General features: G+C 43.9%; 1 protein-coding gene across 2 annotated transcripts in view; it reads right to left on the bottom strand.

Moving 5' to 3' along the window:
- Positions 1–16510, bottom strand: part of FAM240B (family with sequence similarity 240 member B) — a 37984-nt gene extending 21474 nt beyond the window's left edge. Inside the window, exons 1-2 of one of the 2 annotated variants that reach the window (XM_077966486.1) lie at positions 16453–16510; positions 12123–12216 (exon numbers count right to left, since the gene is read on the bottom strand). The gene's annotated coding sequence lies outside the window, so the exon portion shown is untranslated. Of the gene's footprint in view, positions 1–4359; positions 4477–12122; positions 12217–16452 lie in introns of those variants that run through there. The other variant, XM_077966487.1, reaches the window with a different exon arrangement.
- Positions 16511–27154: the final 10644 nt, after the last annotated feature.

Genomic DNA, 27154 nt, shown 5'->3' with positions numbered 1-27154 from the left:
GAGAAAACTTCTGAGTTCCCCATGGACCACGTAGCTACTATGCCTTAGATCCTGGAGAAACATACGCTGGGCGCGCTTAAGAGTTGAAATAAAACAAAGTGAAAGCAACGAGAGAAAGCACCACCCCTCCCCGGTTACTGCTCAACACTGCAGGTTTATTGGTCACAACCAGGCTGTTCAATGTGATGTCCAGTCACCTAATTGTGACTAGAAGGGAACTGGGAGGTCCTTAAGCTCATTCTGCCATGCTCAGAGATGCCCATGGGTTTGCCTCTATGCCTGTTTGGGTTGGGACCAGGAGCCAAGGCAAGTCTCTGTTCTCTGGGGCTTTGACCCTATAATCTTGTCCCTTCAACTAGACCCTTAACTACCGTGGGGCAAGGACCTTACTTAATATGGGGCCCTTGGCCTGGTGCGATGGCTCAAGCCAGTAATCTCAGCACTTTGAGAGGCTGAGGCAGGCAGATCACCTGAGATCACGAGTTTGAGACCAGCCTGGCCAACGTGGTGAAACCCCATCTCTACTAAAAATACAAAAATTAGCCAGGCATGGTGGCCTATGCCTGTAATCCCAGCTACTCGGGAGGCTGAAGCAGGAGAATCGCTTGAACTCAGGAGGCAGAGCTTGCAGTGAGCCGAAATCGCACCACGGCACTGTAGCTTGGGTGGCAGAGTAAGACTCCATCTTAAAAATAAATAAATTAATTAAATACATAAAATAAAATTTCAAAAAATTGTCCTCTTCACACACTGTGCCCAGTGGACAAAGAACCCATCATCCACTCATGCCACTTGCCAGTCAAAATTCTCCAAAGAATTTAGAGCTAAAAGCAATTACTTCTCCAGAAAATCTTATATTCTGCTCCTATTAAAAGCTTTTAAAAAGGTAAGGTGGCTAAAATACAAAAATTGGCTAACATATTGTTTTTCCCCTCTGCTTCACCAAACTGCCAGCCCAGTGGCTATCTGGCTTTCCCTAATCAACGTTAATTTTTTCCTGAGCAGGAAACGGGCTATGTATGTATATTTCTTAAGCGTGGGCCCTCCCCAGGGTCTGACTTCCCAAAATAGCTGCGTTTTCAGAAACATTGTTTACTTTTAGAAATGGACTACCTGGAACGAAGGCTCATTAGTGATCTCTGTCACTAATGAGAACAGAATGTGGGGTGGGTGTCCCACATTCCTGTCCCACACTGTGTGCTTTCCATCAATCAAGTGTAACTCCTCAGACATTTGAGGCGACCTAGAGAGGCAGCCAGGTCAAACGGGACAGCCCCCGGAGGACACAGTGAGGCGTCTGGAAGAGCAGCACACTCAGCACCCTCGGGGAGGTGTGGAGGGAAGTGCTCCGGGAGGCAAAGAGCAGGGGGCTCCTAGCGGCTTCGGCTTCCCTCTCTTAGGCTGCTTCTCCCTTTGCTTCCCTTTCCTTGGGATGCTCCACATATTTGGGATGCACATGTAAATTACTGCATACCATCATTTATTCAAAGAAAATCCCAGCATAATTTGGTCAAAGAGTTGTGGCCGGGCGCGGTGGCTCACACCTGCAATCCCAGCATTTTGGGAGGCCAAGGCGGGCGGATGATGAGGTCAAGAGATCGAGGCCATCCTGGCTAACACAGTGAAACCCCGTCCCTACTAAAAATACAAAAAATTAGGCGGACGCCTGTAGTCCCAGCTACTGGGGAGGATGAAGCAGGAGAGTGGCGTGAACCCGGGAGGCGGAGCTTGCAGTGAGCGGAGATCGCGCCACCGCACTCCAGCCTGGGCGACAGAGCGAGACTCTGAGTGTAGTGATCTCATCCTGAAAAGTTGTTGTTTTTTTTCTTTTTTTTTGAGACGGAGTCTCACTCTGACGCCCAGGCTGGAGGGCAGTGGCGCGATCTCAGCTCACTGCAAGCTCCGCCTCCCGGGTTCCCGCCATTCTCCTGCCTCAGCCTCCGGAGTAGCTGGGACTACAGGCGCCCGCCACCGCGCCCTGCTAATTTTTTTGTACTTTTAGTGGAGAAGGGGTTTCACCGTTTTAGCCAGGATGGTCTCCTTCTCCTGACCTCGTGATCCACCTGCCTCGGCCTCCCAAAGTGCTAGGATTACAGGCGTGAGCCACGGCGCCCGGCCAAGAGTTACAAAGTTTTATACTGTTGGCAAAGATGATCCTTTAAGACTGTTTTTAAAAATGTGACTGTCGTTTTGGGCACATGGTAAAATATTTCAAAAAGCACTGAAGGATATGAAACAAAAAAGTGTTTCCTGCCTTCCTTTACTGCTGTCAGCAACACTTCCCAAAGACACCCACTGTTAATGATGTCATATTTATATTTCCATCTTATTGGAAGCATGTGTGTGTACAAAATATTGTCGTTTTTGCGAGCAGGGCCATACAATATACACTGTTTTGCATTTTGCCTTTTTCAACTAAGAAAATATTTCCTTACCAGCATACATTGTTTTTCATGACTGTGTAGTAATCTGTTTATGGATATGCCATAATTAACCATTCTAGTATGGATGGACATTTAAATTAATTCCTGCTTGGGTCTATTACAAAAAATTCCAGAGTAAATCATGCTTTGTTCACATCTGTAAGTATATCTGTAGCATAAACTCCTGGAAGTATAATTGCAGGTCAAAGCCCATGTACCTTGAAATGTTCACAACATAATTCCATATTGCCCTCTGCTGTCACAGGAGTGTTGGAATGTTTGTGGACTTAGCAGAAGCTCAAAAGCATGGGCTGTCAGTGTACTCATCTCTTAGTGAAAAGACAAGCACAGTTTCAGGTCGTGGACTCAGGAGAACGTATCTGAATGGACCACCTTAAGACAGACCCTGTAAAGCAATTGGCTTTTCTAACTCAAAAAATACGTGCTGTATTAATGAATGGATGAGTCATGGCAGGGCCCACAGAGAAGTAACCAATACATTTCTCAGTTCAATTTTGCATCAAAAATAAAAAGAAATAATTATCATTTACATAAATAAACATAAGCTTTAATCAGTTTCATTGCATTCTTATGCTTACAGGACAGATACATAGTTTGAGATAAGTAAAAAAAAAAAAAAATGTTCAAAGTCCTAACTGTAGGTAGACATTTTAAATGGTCAATTAAAATTTCTGTTTCTCCTGTTTGCTTTGAATGCTATTTGGCGTAGAGTTACCATATTAATACTAACATACAGTTATTTCTAAAATACACGTTTGATGCTTTTTATTTTATGAATTTCATTCACTTTTTTCGAAAAGCTTTTTTTTTTTTTTTAAGAGTTTGGAAAAGATACGTAAGTCTCCTCATCTGTGAGTTGAGTGTTAGATCTACAGGTTCATTGAGGTCCGTCTGGCTGTAATAGGAAAAAATCATCAGCCTCTAGTTCAAGGGAATAATCTGTATCCTCAAAATTACAGGGGCTTTGTGTTTCAGTTTTTTCACCTTCAAATGAGGATATCTAGTTGCTTTGCACACATGTGAAGGGCAAATATCAATAATTAGATAGGCTTTAGCAAAAGGAGACTGTTCTTTGATAAAGAAGCAATTCTGTTTTTCTGCATCCCCCACCCCAGCAAAAGTAGTTTTTTCTACAGTGTACATCTATTGAGAGGATTAGTTCTATTTTCAGTAAAATGTTACCAATTTGGAAAAGTCAAAATTCCAGTGGCAGTTCTTAAATGTACTTTTCTAATTAACTTATACTTAAAGAGTGCTGGAACTCACTTTTATAATAAAATTTAAATTAAATATCAATGTAATCAAATAACATTAAATTAAATATCAATGTAATCAAATAACACAAAACATAGCTTGACTTTGTGTGAGGCTCATGCACTTGAGTCCATCTGATGAGGGGCTAGGGAAGAGTCAACTGTATTACCTCAGACGAAAGGGAATTCTACAGTTGAATTTCCCAAGTCTCAGGTTAGTCAAGTAAAAACCCCAGATTAATGATTAATCCACCCATCGTCAGCTTTCTGAGAAGCTTCCATGATCCAGCACCTACAATGAACATTTCCTTGGGACTAAATTATCCGTCAACCAACATGAGACATACCTTTATTTTGGTTAATCTCAAAAAAGCCCTGCTCTGTGAGATTGACATTAATTTCTGGCTTTCCCCACAGTCTTTAACATGAAATTTCTGCATCATTGACATTTAGGAAAAGATGGAAAAACATCAGAGATGGAAAAAAATCTACTGGCCCACCTGTTATTCCCAACTGGTACAGCGTAGGTGTTCAAGGTGAAGAGAAAATGAATTCAAGTGGTCAATAAAGCACACACATATAAGGGGTGATATCTGCTTCAATTTTCAGCCCAAGTTGCAAGATGTTCCCACACTTGACAACACAAGCTCAATGTACTGTACCTTAAAGATGAATTTGCAGGTGGACTGATACCCGGCTAGGGTGCAAAGGAGGGCAAGACTCCTGGGCCCTCTCTTGATTCCTCAGCTCCGGCTCGAGAAGGTCACAGATGCTGTCCTGAAATCGCATTGTTGCAGCCCTTATATATGTAGTGGAGGAGTTACAGAAATCCCTTAACCTTTCAAGGTCATTTGAGCCAAATTAGTACCAGAACCAGACAATATCTTTCCAGGGACATTGTAGCCTTCTCTCGTGGTGAGAGATGGCTCTAAACAAATCCCATCTCTTACTACCCCACCCATCCCAGAGAAGGCGAGCTTCTGTTTTGGCAGGTCCCACGAGAACTATGACTTGGCCCAAACCAAGAGAGATGATTTAGAGCATGGGCTGGATTATCCATGTGCCCTATTCCCCTGTGATTTGTGAAAAGCCAGTCTCTGCACCTTGGTGTGTAAAGGGGACTGGAATGGTGGGACGAGTCACACTTGGGTGTAACATTACAGGAAGACTTAGAGAGGCATCTGGTTCTTTGGAGCCATTAATCCTTGAATGGAATCTGGTGATGACATATCACGGTCTGCTGAGTTCTCTACCAGTTGGAGCAGGAATTGACCCTGGTGAGTGTTTTCCAATAAAATGCATCCAAGTGAGATCGACTTCTCATTTTAGAGTGGCTCTTATCCCATGGTGGAAGAGCACATTTTGTCCTTAGGAAAAACATTTAGAATCCTCACTCATCTGATAACAGAAATAGCTTTGGTTTTTATCAAATCCTTTGACTATGCTACTAATTGCATACCCATTACTTGGTTCAGTGGAGTATAAATTTATAACTTACATTATACATGACAACCTCATCTAATATTGATACTCAGATTTTATCCTGCTGAAGTGATATTTAATGTTGAGTCTGTAAAAGTATTTTAATAGGCCCATTTACATTAAGCTGGATGCTTTATTTAATAGCAGAACCAAATTTTATAGATGAAATTTTTTTGGGTAAGGAAAGAGAGGAGTTAACTCTGAAACTATCATGCAGGGTCCCACCTATATAAAAGCAACAATTTAAAGAGAGAAAACTCAATAAAAACATTTGTAAGGAGTATAATAAAATCACAAAAGTGAAGTTATATACATATTTGTATATTTCCACTTAAGAAAATATACTGAAACTTGAATAATTAGCACCTAACAGACCACTAGATGTTAGTTTTCCTTCCTTCCTTCCTTCCTTCCTTCCTTCCTTCCTTCCTTCCTTCCCTCCTTTCCTCTTTATTTACCTCCCTCCTTTCCTCCCTCTTTCCTCCTTTTCTTTTTCTCCTGTGAAAGTTATTTTTGCTACAAATGATGTCTCATTGTTTATTGAAGCCATTAGCAGGACTCCAAGAGAAAAGTTATCAAACTATTTCTTCTGTGGTATTACTCCACTTGGCTTACAGCAATTCTGTAAACACTTAATCTACTAAAACAGAATCTTACGCAATCAACCATTTATTCCACTTCAAAGAATGAGCATTTATGCTCTTCCTAGTTCAACTAAGTTTTTAATCTATAAGTATAGGGTTGTCCACATTTTGATCTTGACTTTATCTTTGATTTGATTGAGAAGACAGAGACCACGTAGCCAGGAAGTGGCAGAATTAGGATTTGAACCCAGGCTGTCCGACTCAAGCTCTTACTAAAGTGAGACGTTCAGCACATGTCTCTGCCCAAGCCCCAAGCACCTCCACTATTCATTCTCCGACCAATAAAAGGAGTTTACCTGAAAGAAGAGACAATAGAACATGTGCTTGGGTCAGAGCCCCTGCAGGACCCTACTTCTGGGAGGAGGAGCAGAGGCTGCAAGAGCTGCCCGTGGCCCAGGCTCCCAATGGGTGCAGGAGCACAGCGGGGAACCCAGGTAAGAGAAGCCTCTCAGATCCCACTGGGGAGCTGGTTTCAAGAATTTAAGCAGGGATGTCCCCCGCATAGCTTTTAGGACAAAAGCACACTTACTCAATGGAAACTATTATTACCATTATCATCAACACAGTTATTACTACCCTGAGCCTTTCTTCTTTCTCCTTATTTTGAAACAGGGAGTTTATGCCACTTCACTTTTTGAATTTTATTTTTTTTCCTTCCTGAGGTTGCCCCCCACAAAAGAAGGGGAGCCCCAGGGATTACTGAACATCTTCACACTTAGTGGTAGTGTACACACCAACTGGGCTCTGGGACCCAAAAGATTATATGCAAAGGAGAGCAAAAAAGAAACAGCACAGACAGACAAAATATCCTGTAGAAGACAATCAGGTCTGTATTTACTTAAAAATGTTATCTGCCAAACAGGCCAAGGAAAGCCTCCTCAGTGATAGGCACCACTGTATACTAGAAACCTAACCCTTCTCCTGAGTACACAGCCCTGGGAATTTCCAGCTCCAATCTACATTCACAGACGAGCCCCAGGAAGATTCCTTCTGGGAGCAGAGGGTCTGGAGGGTGAGAAGGGGGTGATAATGATACACCTGCAGGCCTGTGTGGGGAGGGAGGAAACAAGAACCAGTAAGTAGAGAGTTGGAGGTCTCTTGCTGGATATTTCATTCCAAACTTCCTGTTTTCACATCTTGCATTGCAAGATATAATACCAGTGGCCTGGACACGTGTGATAGGTGGATAGCATAATAAAGGGATCCAGCCCTTTATTCCCATCATCATGGAGCTAGTCTGAGGTCCAATTCCTTTGTGTGTGTGATGACCAGTTCCAGTATAGCTGTGAGGTATGTGTATTAAAATCTGTACCTAGGATTTGTTTTAATCAAGTGTAGTAAGACATGTAGGTGTGGAAATGACTATCATGAGGGAAGAAGTTCATATTCACAAATCCCTAGGAAGAAGAGGTACGGCCATTGTGTCCTGCAGGGCCATGCGGCAAGCACCAGGGTTGGTCAGGAAGCAGAGAGAGGTGAGAGGGGAGGGTGTGGCCCAGAGCCTGTTTTGGGGTTTTTGCAGGAAGGGATGCGTATGGTGACATTAGGATTGACAAATTTGAATAACTTTGGTGCGCTCTGGGCCATTGGGTGATCTCTTTTGCCTGGTTCCTGGTCCTGGGTGGTTTAAGGGAAATACTGGCTTGGTGTGGAGAGTTTGGGGAAGGAGTTAGTGGGGCATGGGCTCTGGGCTGGTTGATTTGCATATCACAGGAGTGCCTGCAGTGAGTCATGTGCTATCTCCAGGAATTAGCTTGCCCTGGAGGGGCAGGTTCTCCAGGATCAGGGCTCCAAATGCCAGTGTATACAGAATATGGAAAATAAGACATTAGAGTTGATGCGGTCTGGATAACAGCTGGTTAGGCCCTCCTGGCTGGCACCTCACTGTCATGCTAGCTCTGTCTAAGGCAAAGTGTGCCAGCCCTGCCCCCCAACCGGCTGTGTCCTGGATGCAACTGGCCACTGTGAATGGTCAGGGGAAGCCGGCCATAGCAGTGTCTAGATAAACCGCCACCTGGGCAGAGTCTGACTCTGACTCTGAGACCCTCCTGTCCTCTTCTCAGGCACCCTCCCAACCTTCATTTCTGTTTCCTCTGGCCTCCTCCTGATGGCCGTGCCTTCCCAGGTGGAGACACCTGGGGCCTCTTTTCTCTCTCAGTCACTAAATCCTGCTGATGGTGTCAGCTGGGTGACACAGATGTCTAGGGGTTCTAGTTAGGCCCCTGGCTCTGCCTGGGCTTGTAACCTTGTGGAACTTTCTCACATGTGCATAGGTGCATTGGTTTTTCTTAGAAGGTTCATAATTTTCCTTAAATCCTCAAAGGGCTCTGTGACTCTAAGAAGTGTACTATTAACAACAACAGTAATGATAACAGCGAGCTACTCTTGCATATGTCCTGTGTTCCAAACACTACTTTAAGCCCTTTGTAAGTATTAACTCTTCTCATCCTCACACAACCTTCTGAGGCACAGCAAGGCTAAGGAACCTGCTGTCACACAGATCAGCAGTGTGGCTGCAGACCTGGGAGCAGCAACTATGGCCCTCAGGCCAAATCTGGCCCACTGTCCTTTTTGAAATATGAATCAATCGCCCAGGTGCCATGGCTCACGCCTCTAATCCCAGCACTTTGGGAGGTCGAGGTGGGCGGATCACAAGGTCAAGAGATCAAGACCATCCTGGCCAACATGGTGAAACCCTGTCTCTACAAAAAATATAAAAATTAGCTGGATGTGGTGGCACACGCCTGTAGTCCCAGCTACTCGGGAGGCTGAGGCAGGAGAATCGCTTGAACCCGGGAGACGGAGGTTGCAGTGAGCAGAGATCGAGCCATTGCATTCCAGCTTGGAGACAGAACGAGACTCCATCTCAAAAAAAAAAAAAATTAATTAACCAATTAATTTTACTGTTACAAGATACACATAACATAAAATTCACCACTTTATCCATTTTAACGTGTACAATTCAGTGGTGTTTGGTATATTCACAATGTTGTGTAACTGTCATCACTATATGATTCCCCAACAATTCCATCATCCCCAAAGGAAGCCCTGCACCCATTAAACAGTCAGCCCCCATTCCCTTCTCCCCTCAGTCCCCAGCAATCACTAATCTGCCTTCTGTCTATGGATTTACCTGTTCTGGATATTTCATATACGTGGAATCATAAAATATGTGACCTTTAGTTTCTGGCTTATTTTGCTTAGCAGAATATTTTCAAGGTTCATTCATGTTGTGGCATATATGGGAGCATCATTCTTTTGGTAATTAAAAATATAAAGTGACTGTGATCTGTTAAAATAAGTTTAGCCTAAAGCTATCTCCTTACTTATTTCAGATTGGACCTAAATATTTCTTCGTATACAGTGAACTGTTTACTAACCGGATGTGTGAACAGACTGTGAACTACTCTTGTACCAATCGCTGTGTTTCGGCAAATCACAGGCAGCCAACTGTTCAAACCATGTTCAAATAAGGCAAACACCAAGCTGTAACCCATCCAGCTGTTTCTGTACTTCACTTCCTGTTTCTGTCCATAAATCCTCTTTGACCACGCACAGCACCACAGCTGCTCTGAACCTATTCTGGTTCAGAGGGGCGTGTAGGGAGTGGTGGGGGAGCTGCGCGATCTGTGAATCAGTCTTTGCTCAGTTAAACTATATTAAATTTAATTTGCCTAAAGTTTTTTCTTTTAGCAGGTTCATACAAGTGAGTGGCCCTGAAGCTTAGTGTCAGTAGTTCCTCACTAAACAGTTTCTGGTGCAATTATTTCTGTAGGACCAACTCCCCAAAGTGGAATTGCTGCGTCAATGCGTGTGGCCCCTCACATTTTGGGCAATGACATCAGATGGCCCACCAGAAAGGCCAGAGCCCGTTATTCTTTCACTCTTTTGTAATTAAGGAAACCATTTTTCAGAGGGTAACTTGGCAATATGTACCAATATTTTACATAGCAAGTTAACACTGGAGTCTTATCTCTGGCAATTGATTATTTTAATTATTTTACATAGTAATTAAATTTTTTTACATAATAATTAAAATTATTTATTTTAATTATTTTACATAGCAATTAAAAAATAAAAAATAATTAAAATAAATAATTTTAATTATTTTACATAGCAAGTTAACATTGGAGTCTCATCTCCAGCAATTAATCCTACAGAACTGATCAATAAGTGGATATGGATATAGGTCTAAGTGTGGTCAGAACAGCATTGTTCATTACAGCAAACAATTGGAAACCAATCAATGTCTAACGACAGGACATTGGTGAAAGGAATTATGCAGACTTGTGTTGATATACAATTATACAATGTGTTGATATAGAAAGATCAGACATGTCAAGTGGGCATGTAGCTAAGGGGTATTTATTTTTTATTTATTTTTATTTTTTGAGACGGAGTCTTGCTCTGTCGCCCAGGCAGACAGACGGGTTTTCACCATGTTAGCCAGGATCGTCTCCATCTCCTGACCTCGTGATCCGCCTGCCAAAGTGCTGGGATTACAGGCTTGAACCACTGCAACTGGCCGCTAAGGGGTATGTTGAAGGTCATAAAACATTTCAAAGCCTAATGCTTGTAGCTCCACAACTCCCAGCTGCCTCTGAGTCTCACTGACAGTGACTTTCTCCTTTCCCTACCAGATGAGACCTAGGAAGATGGTGATAGAAAACAGATTTCATAGTATTAACTTGAGGGTTCTATTTGGCGCTCAGACGCTCCCAGTGGTTTGGCCCAGCTCTAGGGCTGGAAAGACACAGGATCAGCCCCTTCTGTGAGTAAGAACCATTCGGCTTCTTATTCCTATTACCTTACTTATTCCCATCACCCTTACACAGACTTTAGGGCAACAACATGATAGAATTATTACATTAGGACCGGAAGAGGCTTAGAGATTACCAAATAAAACTTCTTATTTTGGGGGGATTTTGAATGTTCACAACATAAAGAAGTGATAAATATTGAAGGTGATAGATATGCTAATTGCCCTGATTTGATCATTACACATTGTATACATGTGTAATATCACTCTACATCCCATAAATATGTGCAATTATTACTTCTCAACTAAAAATAAAAGAAAACAAGTCGTGGAATATTCATGTGTATATGAGTTGTATGAACTTGCCTTGGTGAAATGAACATATTTTATATGCACATCAATATGAATGATATATATACATTATATATGTATATATGAAATGTGTATATGTGTATAAAAATTGAAAGTTAATGTTTCTATTCCAAGTTTGTTAATGATGATTATCTCAAAAGTATGGGCAAATAGGAGAATTTTAATCTTTTCTTTGTAAAAAAGTGTATTGCTTTTTCTTTTGTTAGGCATATATTGCTTTTGTGATTGGAAAAAAATAAAGAGAAAGAGGGAAAAAAGTCCATAGCTTTGACCCTAGAAAGAAATAAATGAAAAATGCTACCACATTAGGCTGTGAACATATGAGTTAATAAAAGATTTTTAGAGAGATGATAGTGTACAATTTTCAGTTATATTTCATATCCCTGAAGGCATGTAAGAAAAAATAGGGGCAAATGAGATATTCCCGGATGTCTGGACCCCATCAACCCAAGGACTGGCTGGATGTCAGTGACGCTGGGGTAAGGAAGGTTGTCAGGGTTGGACGAATGCGTGGTTCCCGGGGCCATGAAGCCACTAGAAGGCAGCGTTGGTCTGCTACATTCTGGGGCACAAATAGCCTGGTGTTTGTAGAGGTGGAGAACTAACGTCCACCAAATGAAGTAACAGCCTATTCAAATGGACTCAGCAGCTTGTGGGAGGAAGATCAAGCTGAGCAAACCCATTCAGTGACCCTGCCAAAGGTTGTCCCAACTTCAGCCCGCTGCTGCTATCGCCCCCAGCTTCCAAGCTAGGTGAGAGCTGCGTGCTTGTTGTGAAAATTCATTTTCAATGCAAATCCCAACCATTCCTTTCTAACTACGGCTACTGCTAGTCAATTCTGACATAGACATAAGGAAGCCGCCTGTCCATGGGACACGTGGCCAGCTACCAGAGTCTGAGACTGTGCAAAAGAGTAACAAGACCGCTCGAGGAGACACAACTGCAGAAAAAATCTGGCATTTACAAAGCATGATTTCTGGAATCGTAAAGAAATTAGTATACAATCGAAAAAAGGAGCGTGGTAACTGAGAAGGTCCAAAGAGCTGTTCTGGAGGATGAAACCAAGTCATGATAGGAAGGAAAGCGTGAGCGAAAATTTATATCCTGTGATACCATGTGAATAGTGGGAGAGTCAGAAGGTGAAGAAGCCGGGCACGGTGGCTCACGCCTGTAATCCCAGCACTTTGGGAGGCCGAGGCGGGCGGATCACGAGGTCAGGAGATCGAGACCATCCTGGCTAACCCGGTGAAACCCTGTCTCTACTAAAAAATACAAAAAACTAGCCGGGAGAGGTGGCGGGCGCCTGTAGTCCCAGATACTCGGGAGGCTGAGGCAGGAGAATGGCGGGAACCCGGGAGGCGGAGCTTGCAGTGAGCTGAGATCACACCACTGCACTCCAGCCTGGGCGACAGAGGGAGACTCCGTCTCAAAAAAAAAAAAAAAAAAAAAAGGTGAGGAAGGAACAGATGGAAGAAAAGTGATTGTTCAGCATATATTAGGAGCAACATTTTCTTTTTTATTTTTCTTGAGGCGGAGTCTCGCTCTGTCGCCCAGGCGGAAGTGCAATGGTGCGATCTCCGCTCACTGCAAGCTCCACCTCCCGGGTTCACGCCATTCTCCTGCCGCAGCCTCCCGAGTAGCTGGGACTACAGGCGCCCACAACCGCGCCCGGATAATTTTTTTGTATTTTCAGTAGAGATGGGGTTTCATCGTGGATGGTCTCAATCTCCTGACCTCGTGATCCGCCCGTCTTGGCCTCCCAAAATGCTGGGATTACAGGCGTGGGCCACCGTGCCCGGCCAGGAGCAACTTTTTCTAACCTAAGAAAATTTTGATTTAGATTGAATAAAACCACTGATCCCCAGGGCAGAATTAATGAAAAACAAAACCAAAGGAACTCCCCTGGAAATATCCTGGTGAAATTTCTGAATCATAAGGACGAAGGAAAAAAATGGCTAAGATTCAGAAGAGAAAGAACAGGTTACTTAGAAGATAAAAGAAATCAGGCTAGACTTTTAGCTCACTGAGGGAAATGAACCAGGATCCAGAATTCCTATGCCTGTCAAGGCAAAAGATGCACACTCCTGGACATGTAGATCCTCAGAGTGTGCATATCCATTGACCTACCTGAAGAAAATCGTAAATGAAATCTTGTAAATAAATGGCTTTTAAATCAGGAAAGTGTTCTCAAGCAGGACAAGATGAAGAGGATGAGAAGTGATGGTTGAGAAATGGATCTTGTAAGATGGCTAATAATGATGACAAATAGGGATTATTAATCAGAGGTGACATACTCTAAGGGAAAATTGAATAGAAGCAGGGAAATGAAAACCATAAATTACCTGGATTTGAAAGAAGAGTGTTTGTGGGAGGGAGAGATGCTGAAGAAAAGAAGGTGGTCTCAGGTCTGGTCTTGGAGAAGAGGGGAGGTGGTCCAGTCTTAACTGGAACTGCTGCCTAGTGGAGTGGATATCGGGGATGAAGTATTTAGGATTTCATTTTTATTAAACAAACGTTTTCTCTGTAGACCTGCATTGTGCTGGGCACTGTGCTGGGTTCTGGGGATGCAGAATCTCTGTCCCCAACATTAACATGGGGAGTTATGAAATTGTGTTCTTTAGTTAAAATTTATTTATTTTTAGACCAGATGCGGTGCCTCATGCCTGTAATCCCAGCACTTTGGGAGGCCAAGGGGAGGCGGATCACTTGAGGTGAGGAGTTCAAGACCAGCCTGGTCAATATGGTGAAACCCTGACTCTACTAAAAATACAAAAATTAGCCGGGCGTGGTGGCCAGTACCTGTAATCCAAGCCTGTAATCTCCTGCCTCGGGAGGCTGAGGCAGGAGAATCGCTTAAACTCAGGAGGAAGAAGTTGCAGTGAGCCGATACCATGCCACTGTGCTCCAGCCTGGGTGACAGAGTGAGACTTTGTCTCAAAAATAACTAACTAAATAAATAATATTTATTTTTAGAGACAGAGTCTCACTCTGTTGCCCAGACTGGTGTGCAGTGGCACAATCAGAGCTCACTGCAGCCTCAACCTACTTGGCTCAAATGATTCTTTCACCTCAGCCTCCCAAGTAGCTAGGACTACAGGGGCATACCACCACGGCAGGCTAATTTTTTTAAACTAGTTTTTTTTGTAGAGATGAGGTCTTGATACATTGCCCAGCCTGGTCTCTGACTCCTAGCCTCAAGCAATCCTCCCCGCTCAGCCTCCCAAAGTGCTGGAATTACAGGTGTGAGCCACCACACCCCACCTGGCTGACACCATGTTCTTGTTTGTTTAGTAACTAGCTTGGGCTAATCTCTGGCGTCTTTCTTTTTTATGGTGTGTGACTGCTAATGCCTAGGCTCAGTTTTTAATTTTCATTCTTGCTTTTATTTTTAAGCCTGGCTTTCTAGGGGTTGCCCTTCTGTCTTCTTAGCTTAGTGGGCAACCAACGATAGGTCACGGTTTGTGCTCAAACATCTTGAGCCAGTAAGTCTTCCGCTGTTTGTTGATGGAACGTTGTGTGGTTGAAGAATGCATTCAAAATTTAAGCAGTCCACAAATGTTCTCTGGATTTTGATTTTTGCCACATTCCTCACGTCTCTTTTGGGTATCCACATGGCCTCAGCGTGAGCCATGGATAAGTGCACAGCTAGTATTCTTTCTGGTTTCCTGCTCAGGGAGTCAGCTATGTACATGCCTCCAGACCGTCATAGACTGTCTGAGCTCGCCAAAGTCCCCTGTGGCTGGCGCGTTCCTGGATCTCACTGTTAATTTCTTCCTAGTCTGCCATTCTTCTGTTTTGAATTTTCTGAGCTCCACTTGAAATCAAAGGAGTGCCCTCTGGCAGCAAAGTTGCCAGTTTCCACCAAACGCTCTGCCCGGGTAGAGCTGAAGATCACAGACTCCCACTGTTCTCTCCTTCAATTTAGTGGTTTTTCTTGAATAAATGCTTCTCAATTTGATCGATGTTGTTGGCTGATTTTCAGGCTCCTCAAATGATACTTTTTTGACAATTTTGTCAAATTTCATTATTGTTTTTTGGGGAGAGGATTTGATGAGCTCCTGACTCCACTGTTTGGGCAGTCCCCACTTTACTATTTTTTTTTAAAGACACCCAAGGTGATTCCAGTGTGTAGCCTTGACAGAGAACAACCATATTTTAAAGAGAGAGCAACTGCAATCACTTGGCCATCCACGGTGGGCAGCTCTGAGAAAGAACAGTTCACATTCAGGACCCGTCTGCCCCTGGGAAGGTCAAATAACCTTACCTTAAGTTAGTCCTGATAATATTTCTATGAATAGAAATATCCTTATTAAACTTATCCCTGAAGAAATGACTCATGTTCCTAAGTAGAAATTGTAATTATTTGTCAAGCCTTTACTGAACACTTCCTATAAGATGGGTACTGAGCTCAGCAATGCACAGGCATTATTTAATGTCACCCTCACAATGACCCTAGGATCTGCGTGCCACCATTTCCATTTCTTTCCTCTTCATAGTTGAGAATATTGATGCTTACCTCACAGAGCCTCATTCCTTAGATCTGACCCCAATGCCGTTAACACAGCTGCTTGACTGTAGATGAAACAAGGACTCAGTCCTGGCTACACAGAATACTTGGGGAGCTTTTAAAATTCACATTCCTGTTTCCCATCCCCAGACAAATTGAATGATCATCTCTAGGAGAAAGGGGTCCAGGAAAAGAAAGATTTTAAAAGCTTCCCTGATGTTTCTAAAGGGCATCCCCTGATGAGACCCACTGCCCAGTAACAATTTGGGCTAAACTAAGCAATGCAAAAAAGTCATAATTTCAATTAACTAAACCTCTACACACAAGGTCCTGAGTGAGAAGGAAGCTAGTGGCTGGGTGTATGTAAGTCATGACTCATGGTAAGAACTGGGGAAGGATGGTCACCACACACTCAGAAACACACTCCACCATCCTCACCATCCCTTCAGTGGGGTCATTGGGCTGATGGGCACAGAAGCAAGATGGCCCTTTAAAAAAAATTATGGAATACTATGCAGCCATAAAAAATGATGAGTTCATGTCCTTTGCAGGAACATGGATGAAGCTGGAAACCGTCATTCTCAGCAAACTATCACAAGAATAGAAAACCAAACACCTCATGTTCTCACTCATAAGTGGGAGTTGAATAATGAGAACACATGGACACAGGGAGGGGAACATCACACAGTAGGGGCTGTCAGGGGGTGGGGACTAGGGGAGGGATAGCATTAGGAGAAATACCTAATGTAGATGACGGGTTGATGGGTGCAGCAAACCACCATGGCATGTGTATACCTATGTAACAAACCTGCATGTTCTGTACATGTATCCCAGAACTTACAGTATAATAAAAAAAGAATTAAAAAAAATTTTTGACTGGGTGTGGTGGCTCACGCCTGTAATCCCAGCACTTTGGGAGGCCGAGGCAGGAGGATCACAAGGTCAGGAGATGAAGACCATCCTGGCTAACAGGATGAAACCCTGTCTCTACTAAAAATACAAAAAAATTATCCAGGCGTGGTGGCAGGCGCCTGTAGTCCCAGCTACTCAGGAGGCTGAGGCAGGAGGATGACACGAACCCGGGAAACGGAGTTTGCAGTGAGCCGAGATCGTGGGGCTGCACTCCAGCCTGGGCGATAGAGTGAGACTCCGTCTCAAAAAAAAAATTAAAGTATTATTATTTTTAAATTTTTCCATAAGTTATTGGGATACTGGTGGTATCTGGTCACATGAGTAAGTTATTTAGTGATGATTTGTGAGATTTTGCTGCACATATCACCTGAGCAGTATACACTGCACCCTATTTGTAGTCTTTTATCCCTCGACCCCCTCCTACTCTTCCCCTCGAGTCCCCAGAGTCCATTGTATCATTCTTATGCCTTTGAGAAGCGCGATAGCGCTTGATAGGCACTTGAAACTGCTTGTGAAAGATTGTGCTGATTTATACCCTCTGCACCCAGCCAGCGAAGCAGAGGCAGATTGCTTTGAGACGGGGCCTGACGCCCTGGGGTCTGGAGCAGCTGTTAGCAGGGTTGCTGACTTCAGGTCTTTTGGGGCCCATCGATCCCAGCCCTGGATCTTGCTGGGGGGTGGAAGCCTTGGGGTTTGTTCACACATTTCTTAGTGCAAAACCTTGATCTCTGCTATGCCGGAACTCTGACTGCTTCTTGCTGTGGGGGAAAAACGGGCTACAGAGAATGCCTTCTCCGCTGTGCGGAGCTTTGTTGTGCTCCGACTTTACTGTATTTGAGGGCAATACAGCTTCAGGAGCTAGGGAATCAGAGGTTCAGCTGGCTGCAACCCCATGGACCATCCCAGTAGGAGAAGCTTTGGGTAATGTCTGGAAGAGCAGGGGAGGGAGTGTTTTCCAACATGCTCTATTTAAAGATCCCGCCTTCTCTCCCCAGGGCCAGCACTGCTGGTCCTACCCAGGACGAAAGGGCGGTGGGCAGGAACGCTCCTGCTGACCAGCCACCTGGTGGAAAGGCCTCATCCCAGCCAGGGAGCTGCCTGGCAGTTCTCAGCTCTTACCGAAGCCGGCATAGGGAAGTCCCAACCTTGCTTCTCATGCTGTGCATCTGGTGCTCCTCTCTGGCTGGCTTACTCAGCACTGTGAGGGGTCTGGCTTCTCCAGCGCTGCCTCACAGAGGGAAGGAATTAATGAACGTCTATCACGGGTGCATTGGCCAAGGCTGATCCTCGTGTTTTGAATCCTCATGAATTCTACGCTGGCTCTTCACATTTGGGGTTTGTGCCTGATGTGTGACTCCTTTCCCCTAGCTTCACGAAAGACGGTACCAAATGATCCTCTGCGGTCACCCTGGCCTGAAGTGTCCAAGATACCCTGCACGGGACCATAGAAGCTGAATGTGTAGCCCGAGCTTCTCTCTAACCACAGCCCTGCGGGAGGACTCTATCCACGAAACCAGAGGGAAACCTGTGGGCTTCCCTGAGCAGCACCTTCTCTCTGGTTTACAGACAGGAAATGGAGGTAACGTGGGTGTGGAGGAAACAGCCGCTGTCTGTGGAGGCTTGGCCCTGCCTAGGAGGGGAGCGTGAGCTCCTGGTCCTTTTGACTTAACAGTGACTGACACACAAGCGCCTCCTCAGGTGTAGAATTTACACCAGAGGCCCGGCGCGGTGGCTCAGGCCTGTAATCCCAGCACTTTCGGAGGCCAAGGTGGGCGGATCACCAGGTCAGGAGATCGAGACCATCCTGGCTAACACGGTGAAACCCCATCTCTACTAAAAAATACAAAAAACTAGCCGGGCGAGGTGGCGGGCGCCTGTAGTCCCAGCTACTCGGGAGGCTGAGGCAGGAGAATGGCGTAAACCCGGGAGGCGGAGCTTGCAGTGAGCTGAGATCCGGCCACTGCACTCCAGCCTGGGCGACAGAGCGAGACTCTGTCTCAAAAAAAAAAAAAAAAAAAAAAAAAAAAGAGAAAGAATTTACACCAGCATTCTCAGGTTAGGGAGTGTCAGTAATAATCATGATGGTAATAACTTCAAAACTAAAACGAATGCATTCAGTAGTGAAGGCTCCACGTGGGCAAGGACTTTATTAACTACTTAGCAGGTGCTCTGTAAATGTGTGTTAAATGGGCAAATAATAAAATAATGGCCATGGCATGAGTTTGTCAGATAATGATAGACAATCCCAGGGAGGTCCTTGGAGCACAGGTGCTATGCAGCCAGCCTGGAAATGGTGCAGAGACCTACACACACCTCCAGAGTTGCCATCCCTGTGGCTTCAGGCTCCATGCACACAGACCCCACAGCTCCTGAGGACACTGGCATTAGTTCTGGGACCAACACATCTCCATGTCGTACTCCAGAAAGGCCCACGACCTCCCTCTCTCATCTCCCCGACATACGGTGCTCATGGTCCTGGCTGGTGATGTGGGCTGGGCAGACTAGAAACTGCCCAAGGACACAGGGCCCGCTCCTGCTGGCACCTTCGAGGACCCAGTCAGTGATGCTGTGACCAAGAATAGCCATGCCCATCCCCTTGCTGCCTCCTGTCCATCAGCTGTAAATTGCCATGAGATCTTAGAGGCTACAATCTTATGGTCTTGGAGCCTGATAGTGTTAATAGTATTGCTCAGTTAAATCTCATTTGTTTATTTAGAGATTAAAAGATAAACTACCAGGGAAACCAGCTGGTCACAATGTGAGCCTTAATAAACCCTGTAGGAAGAATTTTAAAGCTTACAGTCAGAGACCTCCCTTCCTCCCTCCCTCCCTTCCTTCCTTCCTCCCTTCCTTCCTTACTTCCTTACTTCCTTCTTTCTTCCCATCCTCCCTCCCTTCCTTCTTTACTTCCTTCTGTGTGATTTCAACTCCAAAAATTGTGGTTTAACAAAATGTTTAATGCAAGTGTTTTTTTTTGTTTTGTTTTATTTTTTTGAGACGGAGTCTCGCTCTGTCGCCCAGGCTGGAGTGCAGTGGCACGATCTCGGCTCACTGCAAGCTCCGCCTCCCGGGTTCATGCCATTCTCCTGCCTCAGCCTCCCGAGTAGCTGGGACTACAGGCGCCCGCCACCACGCCCGGATAACTTTTTGTATTTTTAGTAGAGATGGGGTTTCACCATGTTGGCCAGGATGGTCTTGATCTCTTGACATTGTGATCTGCCCGCCTCGGCCTCCCAAAGTGCTGAGATTACAGGCATGAACCACTGAGCCCGGCCTAATGCAAGTGTTTTAAAGGGGTAGTTTCATCAGGAAAAAGAGCATTGCTGGGGACTGTGACGTGTAACAGATGCCAAGAAAGTATCTCTCATTTGAAAGTGTGTTACAACTAAACAGGAATCTGCTATTATGATTGTTTTGCCGGGTTTTTTTGGTTTTGTTTTGTTTTGTTTGTTTTGTTTTGGTTTGGTTTTTTTGAGAGAGTCTCGCTCTGTCACCCAGGCTGGAGTGCAGTGGCACGATCTTGGCTCACTGCAAGCTCTACCTCCCGGGTTCACGCCATTCTCCTGCCTCAACCTCTCGAGTAACTGGGACTACAGGCACCTGCCACCACGCCCGGCTAATTTTTGTATTTTTAGTAGAGACGGGGTTTCACTGTGTTAGTCAGGATGGTCTCGATCTCCTGACCTTGTGATCCGCCCGCCTCAGCCTTCCAAAGTACTGGGATTACAGGCGTGAGCCACTGCGCTCGGCCGTTTTGCGTGTTTTTTAAAAAAATTACAATTTAATCACAATATTAGCCTGACCCACAGGAAAAAAACCCATTTGGGAACAAATAAAATGTTTCTCCCATGAAATAAAAACTCCTCTTTTTCCCCTAAATGCTTTTAGGCAATATTCTCTTCTTTATAGTTTATATCCATTTGAAAATAATGACAAAATATTGTCTATTCATTTTCTCATTTTTTTTTAAAACCCATAAACCTTTCAGTTCCTGAGCTTGGACGAGACTGACTGTCTTTCGTGGGACAACTTCCCCAGGCTGCACTGGGACCCTCTGCACACAAGGGACAGTGTCCAGCCCCCAGGTCTCGGAAGAGGGCAACTTTCTAGCCCCAGCTCCCATTCATATCAGTGACCCAGATAGGGGGTTTCTGCTGGAGCTTTTGGGCCATAGTATTGCTGATTTTTCCTTCATCATCTTTGCCTTTCTTTTCTTGTTGGCTTTAAAAAAATTATTGAGCCTGAAAATGATTGAGGACCACAATATTTTAAGAATATGTAATACCACCACAAAAATCTACATAAAATATCTCTTACAGTTTCCCAGTGGGTCTTTTATAATGGTAAATTCATCATAAACAGAAGCCTGGAAAATAAAAGTTTTTATTATTTTTTCATGACTGAAGTTCACAACCTAAAATAAATATATTAGCAGCAGTTCACATAGACATAAAACTTATCTTCAAAAAATATTAAAACTAATGGATGAGCATACTCCACTCATCACTTGTCAGTTCTATTTAACATTGAAAGTGTTAGAAATATTTATCAATGAGATAGAAAAAAATTACACATTTTCTTTAGTTCAGAGGAACACTGATGAGTGTGTTGCAATCCAGTCTTACAATTGCATGTGGCCCCCACTAGCTGCATGATCTCTGTTCTTCAGCTGACATGGCGGCTCCAGGACATGTTACCACAGCCACTGCAGTATGAGATATATTTTTTTCCTTTCATCAGTGCATTTGAGGAAAGATTTCCAAGACAGTTGCATCCAAACATTTCTTGTATCTGAAGGTCTCTTTGCCCTACACTCTGGGGTCAAGGCATCAAGAAACAAGAGGGAAAAGGCCAGGAGCCCAGACACAAGCTGCTGTCTGCCTGTACTGTGGGATGCAGCTGAGCACCACCATCCACAGACCTGGGCCCAGGCCTGTTCTGCACCCAAACACCTCGTTTGTAATTTGTAATAGGATTATAGGATGTCAACATAATAAGGAAGGATTTTGTGAAGGTCATGATTTATTTCCTTTAATCTTTCTATTCCTAAAATAGAAGAAATTTAATAAAAGCCACCCAATAGGTTTTCCTCTCCAGGCAACCACTTTCTCCCCACACAAACACAGCCTTTGCTTGGCTTGCAATCTGTAGCTCAGGTTATTCCTAGTCACTGGATACTGGATGTCATCAGTTAGCTGGAGTTAACTGGAAGTAAGTGAGTGTCGGGAGCGAGGCAGGGACAGATGACACAGGAGCCCTGAGCTGTGTCAGCAGTCACAGGAGCTATGACTGCTCAGCTGTGTCTGAAAGCTTCTGGGCACTGCCATCCCCACTGCTTACATCACCTTAGGCTCCTCTGGAGCTGAGGTTGTCTTGGTTTCAGAAATACAGATTCCTTAAAGAACAGTTCTGGTAGAAGGTGTGAGGGAGCCAGAGGAAAAGGTGGAACCCACAGTTATTGGGGTGTATGCAGGAAGCTGGAATATGAGGAAGGGTGGAGCAATCTGAAGGGAGTCATGGGAAGACAGGAACCTTTTGAAGTCTTTTTCATCTAAAATGCAGTCTTTGGCAATCAGGTGTTTCTCTTGTCTTGAAATCTGCAACTGAAGTGGATGTGCATTGGCTCTTACCTGCCTTGGTGGAAATCAGCAGTTTAAAAATAATACTTTGACCCATGTTCATAGCGGCACTATTCACCATAGCTGAAAGGTGGAAGCCAATCCAGTCTCCAACTCCATATGGGTGAATGGATAAACAAAATGTGGTGTCTACATACAGTGTATCCCTCGAGAGCTCACAGCTCTTAGTCATGTAGTGGGGGAAAAACCCATTAGAATGAATTTATAAGAATTAAACATTGGTGTTAAAAACCAAAGGAAAGTAAATTGCATTGTATGAAAGGAAAATGGAAATCTAATACAGAACATATCAAATTAGATACGTTATTTTTTCAGAAATTTTCACCAGAAGGTAGGAAACAGGGAACACATTGCAGAGAACCTGCCATTCAGATGACTGGGACTGCAGTTGATCTGCTGTGTTCCTAATTCGTGGTATGACCTTGTAAGTTTCTGCAGTGTTTTGGGGGCATTCTGGTTCCTCTCATCTAAAACCAGAGGTTTGAAGAGGAAGCAATCCAAGGTGCACAGTCTGCAGGAGCTTGGTGGCCCCATGTGATCCTCAAGCATCAAAGAGTTGGGAGTGAAACCAAAGGCGTGGAAATTCCAGATTGAATCTCCTCAGTCATACTGTCCAGGGGTCTGAAATACATGGAGGGATAATGAAAAAGACTTAGAATTTATTGTGATGCCTGTTAAAACCTGCAACACTGACCAGCCAAAGCCTCGTGACGTTAATCAATAATCAAAAGATCAGAATTTTTGGTGTCTAAAAATATTCTATCAAATTTGTGAATCAAGATTAGAGGAGAGGTAGAAAGTAGGCTTTTAGGAATCCTTAGGCATGATTTGAAGCTTTTAATGCGTTTTTTATTTAATTGCCAGATTTTTCTTCTTGAAATATTTCTTGGCTGGGTGCCATGGCTCACGCCTGTAATCCCAGCACTTTGGGAGGTTGAGGTGGGTGGGTCTGTTGGGCCCAGGAGTTCGAGACCAGCCTGAGCAACATGGTGAGACTCCAGCTCTACCAAAAAAAAAAAAAAAAAGTATACAAAAATTAGTGAGGTACAATGGCATGCACCTGTAGTCCCAGCTGCTTGAGAAGCTGAAGTGGGAGGCTCACCTGAGAAACTGGGAGGTTGAGGCTGCAGTGAGCTGTGGTCACACCACTGCACTCCAGCTTCCGCAACAGAGTGAGATCCTATCTCAAAAAAAGAGGAAATATTTATTCTATCCTATTTTTTTAAAAAAGGGATGTGGAACATCAGTACTGAGCTCTTGGGATACTATGTTGAGCTAAAAGATGGGATCTTTGCCCTCATGGAGTTTATGTTTTAGTGGGAAAGACAGACAGACAGATACACAAATTGAAGTAACATTTAGTGTGTCAAGTGATACGATGAGACCTTTTTGCAAGAGGGGGACTAGCATGTGGGTATGTGGGAGAGTGATGCTTAATCGTGGGAGGCCTTCTGGAGGAGTTGAAGTCTAAAACTAAGACATGAAAGTGAAGGACTAGGGCAGGAAGGAGGGTCCCTGCCTGGCAGTTTTCACTCTCCAAGGAGAGATGAGAACATGCAGCCCTGGAAGCTCTGAGGGAAGATGGGTGTGGTGAGCAGCTGAAATTGAGTCCAGTAGAGAAGCTGTCAAGGGAGCTGGCCCTCCCTAAAGGGTCCTGTTGGTCAGGTTAGAGCTGTGGGTCTTGCATCCTAGGCACGGAAAGGAGTGACTGACAGGTTGTCAGGCAACTGGCAGGGGCGCAGGTCTCCTGGAAAGGACAGTCAACTCTGTACTTGCCACAGGTCTGTTGTTACAAAGAATGGATTCATACACTCAAGATCTTTACAATGCAAAAGGGAAGCTATGCACAAACAGGTAATTTCAGGGCTGAGTTAGAAACAAAGTCATCTGGGATTGTGAAAGAGACAGATAAGGCTTCCCCTTGTGTGTGTGCATGAGCCACAGCTAGTATGCACAAGCCTTCTCCCTGCACCTGCTCTGTAGTGATGGTGGTGATGGCAGTGATGATGATGATGATGAATGTGATAATAAGGAGGAAGAAGAGGGAGTGAGAGAGGAGGAAGGCTTTATGAGCCTATTCTGGGGAAGTAACACCCAGTAGGAATTTCTCTAACTCGGTGGTTCTCAAAATGTGCTCCCTGGAACCACAGCATCTGTATCAGCCGGGTACTTATTGGAAATTTAAATTTCTGGGTCCCATCCTAAATGTACTGAATAAGACATTCTAGGGATGGGGCCCAGCAATCCATGTTTTCACAAGCGCTCTGGGTGATTTGATGCATGCTACACTTGAGGGACATTGCTCTGCTTGGTATTTATGTGTACCCTCCTAGTTGCCATTCTTTTAACCTACTGCTTAATATTTCATTCAACAGATGCATCATATTTATTCTACTAGGTCCATATTAGCCAACATCTGAGTTATGTGCACCTATTGAAGTATACTTTTTTTTTTTTGAGACACAGTCTCGCTCTGTCACCAGGCTGGAGTGTAGTGGCGTGATATCGGCTCACTGCGACCTCCACTTCCCGGGTTCAAGCCATTCTCCTGCCTCAGCCTTCCGAGTAGCTGGGACTGTGGGTGTGTGCCACCATGCCCAGCTAATTTTTCTATTTTTAGTAGGGACGGAGTTTCACCATGTTGGCCAGGATGGTCTCAATCCCCTGACCTTGTGGTCTGCCCACCTTGGCCTCCCAAAGTGCTGGGATTACAGGCGTGAGTCACTGTGCCCCGCCTGAAGTTTACTTTATAAGCAGTGAAATGCACACATCTATAAATGCACAAATGTATACAGTTTGACGAGTCTGACAAACACATATACCCATGTAACCCACACTCTTGTTAATCCATTACCACAGAAAGACAACGAATGCCAGAAACACAAAATTACCCTATGATTCTTGACAACAGTTTGCCTAATGTATACCCTGACTGCCAGTGTATAGGAGGGTTCATTTCTCATATCCATGCGAACTCTGGTTATCACTAAATACTTTCATTTTTGTTAATATCATATTTGAAATAAATAATATCTTGTTGATACTTTGATTGACATTTGTCAGTATAATTAGTTGTTTTCCCCATATGTTTATTCTTTCTTTGAATTTCTCTTTTAATGACTTGGCCAGATGATCTGGTGAACTTCAATATAGAATTAACTTTCACTCTGCCCAGATGCCATTTCCTTGAGGAATCCCCTTCCTGATACTTCTTTCACTCTCCTCTCTCCCATGGACTAAGAGAGCTTATCTGCACTTCTTTTTGCCCCTTTTTACTGTACTTTTCAACTAGATTACAAAGCATTTCCTCGTGTTCATTGCTTTTCTCCTCCTCTGTCCCCTGGAAAACTCCAGCCTTCTAAATCTCCAGCAGTTTGTGGCACTTTTTGGCTTCCTTTTGCCTAAGTATAAATTCACCTGTAGTATTTGGGAGAAATTGAAAAAAAAATAATGTATCAGAACTAATAATAATATACCAATGTATCAATGCTTTCAGTACTACATAGTCAATGAGAAGAGTATGGGATCTGAAAAAACCTCCGAGAGCCAAAAGAACCAACAAAATCCCTTTGCCCTTCCTCTCTGCTGAGCTCAGCCCACTCACCGAGGAAATAAAGGCAAAGTCCCACCAAAATATTCAAAGCTACTGTTGATATTTTGGAAGTTGATTGATTTTTTTAAGCAGCTATCATATACAAGTGATGTGCATTGACACATTTTCTAATCATCATTCCTGCTGCTGATCCTAGTCTCTGGCTGGGCTCTTTGGCCTGTTTGAAGAAGCAGAGCCCTGTCAGTTGGGGAAAGTCTGATTTTTTACTTATAGGCGTGGTGACAATTTAGAACTCTTTCTCATCCAGATACATTCTTTCCTTTTAAATTCAACAAATATTCGCTAATTAGTTACTAGATGCTAAACACAGAGGAGACCATAAAGATCTCTAAGGCTGTCCTGTCCTCTGTGATAGGTCAAAAACACAATAGCTCATGGTAAAGCGAGCAGGTAAAATTGGCGATTCAGTTCAGCTTTTAACAGGACCTGTGGAATATTATTGGTGGGGAGGCAGGAGAGCTTCCTGGTTAAATGCATGGGCCCAAGAGCCATATTACTTGGGTTGGAATCTTAAATTATGTTCTTAGGCAAATTAATTGATCTCTCCATCCCTCAGTTTCCTCACCTGTGAAATGAGAATAATAGTTTGTACAGCATGTTGTGAGGGGTTAGTAAGATAATATTTATAAAGTGTTCGAAACACTGCCTGATATATAGCAGCTGTATAATAGAGGTTTTTTGTTGTTGTTGTTTTTGTTTTTTTTTAATTGTCATCACTTTTGGCAGAGGAGTAGCAGCTCTGAAGTTGAGTCCACCCTGGTCTCAGGTGGGCACTGGCCAGTGAATTATGTGGCCTGAATGTCTGTCCTCAGCATTCCCACTGCAATCATAAAGCAAATCACTTGTAACGGTGGTCCTTAGCCTTGGCTGCAGACTAGATTCATCCGAGAGTTTTAAAAAATTCCAACGTCCAGACTGCTTCCCAGGCCAACTAAACTGGAATCTGAGGAGGCAGAACTCAGACATCAGTGGTGTTTTTAAAAGCTTCCTTGTAATTCCAACACATGGCCAAGATGGTGAATCATTGCCTGAATTTCTTTGTTCCTTCGGGAAAATGGGGAATTGAGCTTAACGAATGGTTGTATATAACTGCACTCTCATCAACAGCATTGACACTAACGATGAAGCTGTAGCTTCGCAGGCCCGGTCCCAGATCTACTGCAGATTCCGCAGTTTAACAAATGCCCAGGTGATTTGTATGCATATTAAAGTTTGGGAATTCTAGGAAGTTCTTTGGTATTCATGGGTTCTCTCAGGTTAAACAGAAAAAATGCAGGTCCTTTCCTTCTACTGCAGAAGTAGTAGTTATTAACATCCTGTGCAATGGAAATGTTTTAGTGGTGTGTTACGTTTTTGAAGTTAATAAGATATGTAAGCTGCAGGAGGTAAAAAGGCCACTGAATGTAGAGTTAGGACACTCAACCTGAGGTCTCAAAACCGTCTGAAGCAGCTCAGTGATACTGGGCAAGCCACTTAACCTTTCTGAGCCTCTGCTTCTCCAAACATCTGTTAATACCTGCTAGAGACTA

This window comes from Macaca mulatta, chromosome 15 (assembly GCF_049350105.2).
Source record: "Macaca mulatta isolate MMU2019108-1 chromosome 15, T2T-MMU8v2.0, whole genome shotgun sequence".
Taxonomy (NCBI): domain Eukaryota; kingdom Metazoa; phylum Chordata; class Mammalia; order Primates; family Cercopithecidae; genus Macaca; species Macaca mulatta.
The sequence above is the reverse complement of the archived record's forward strand: the minus strand, read 5'-3'. Positions and strand labels throughout refer to the sequence as shown.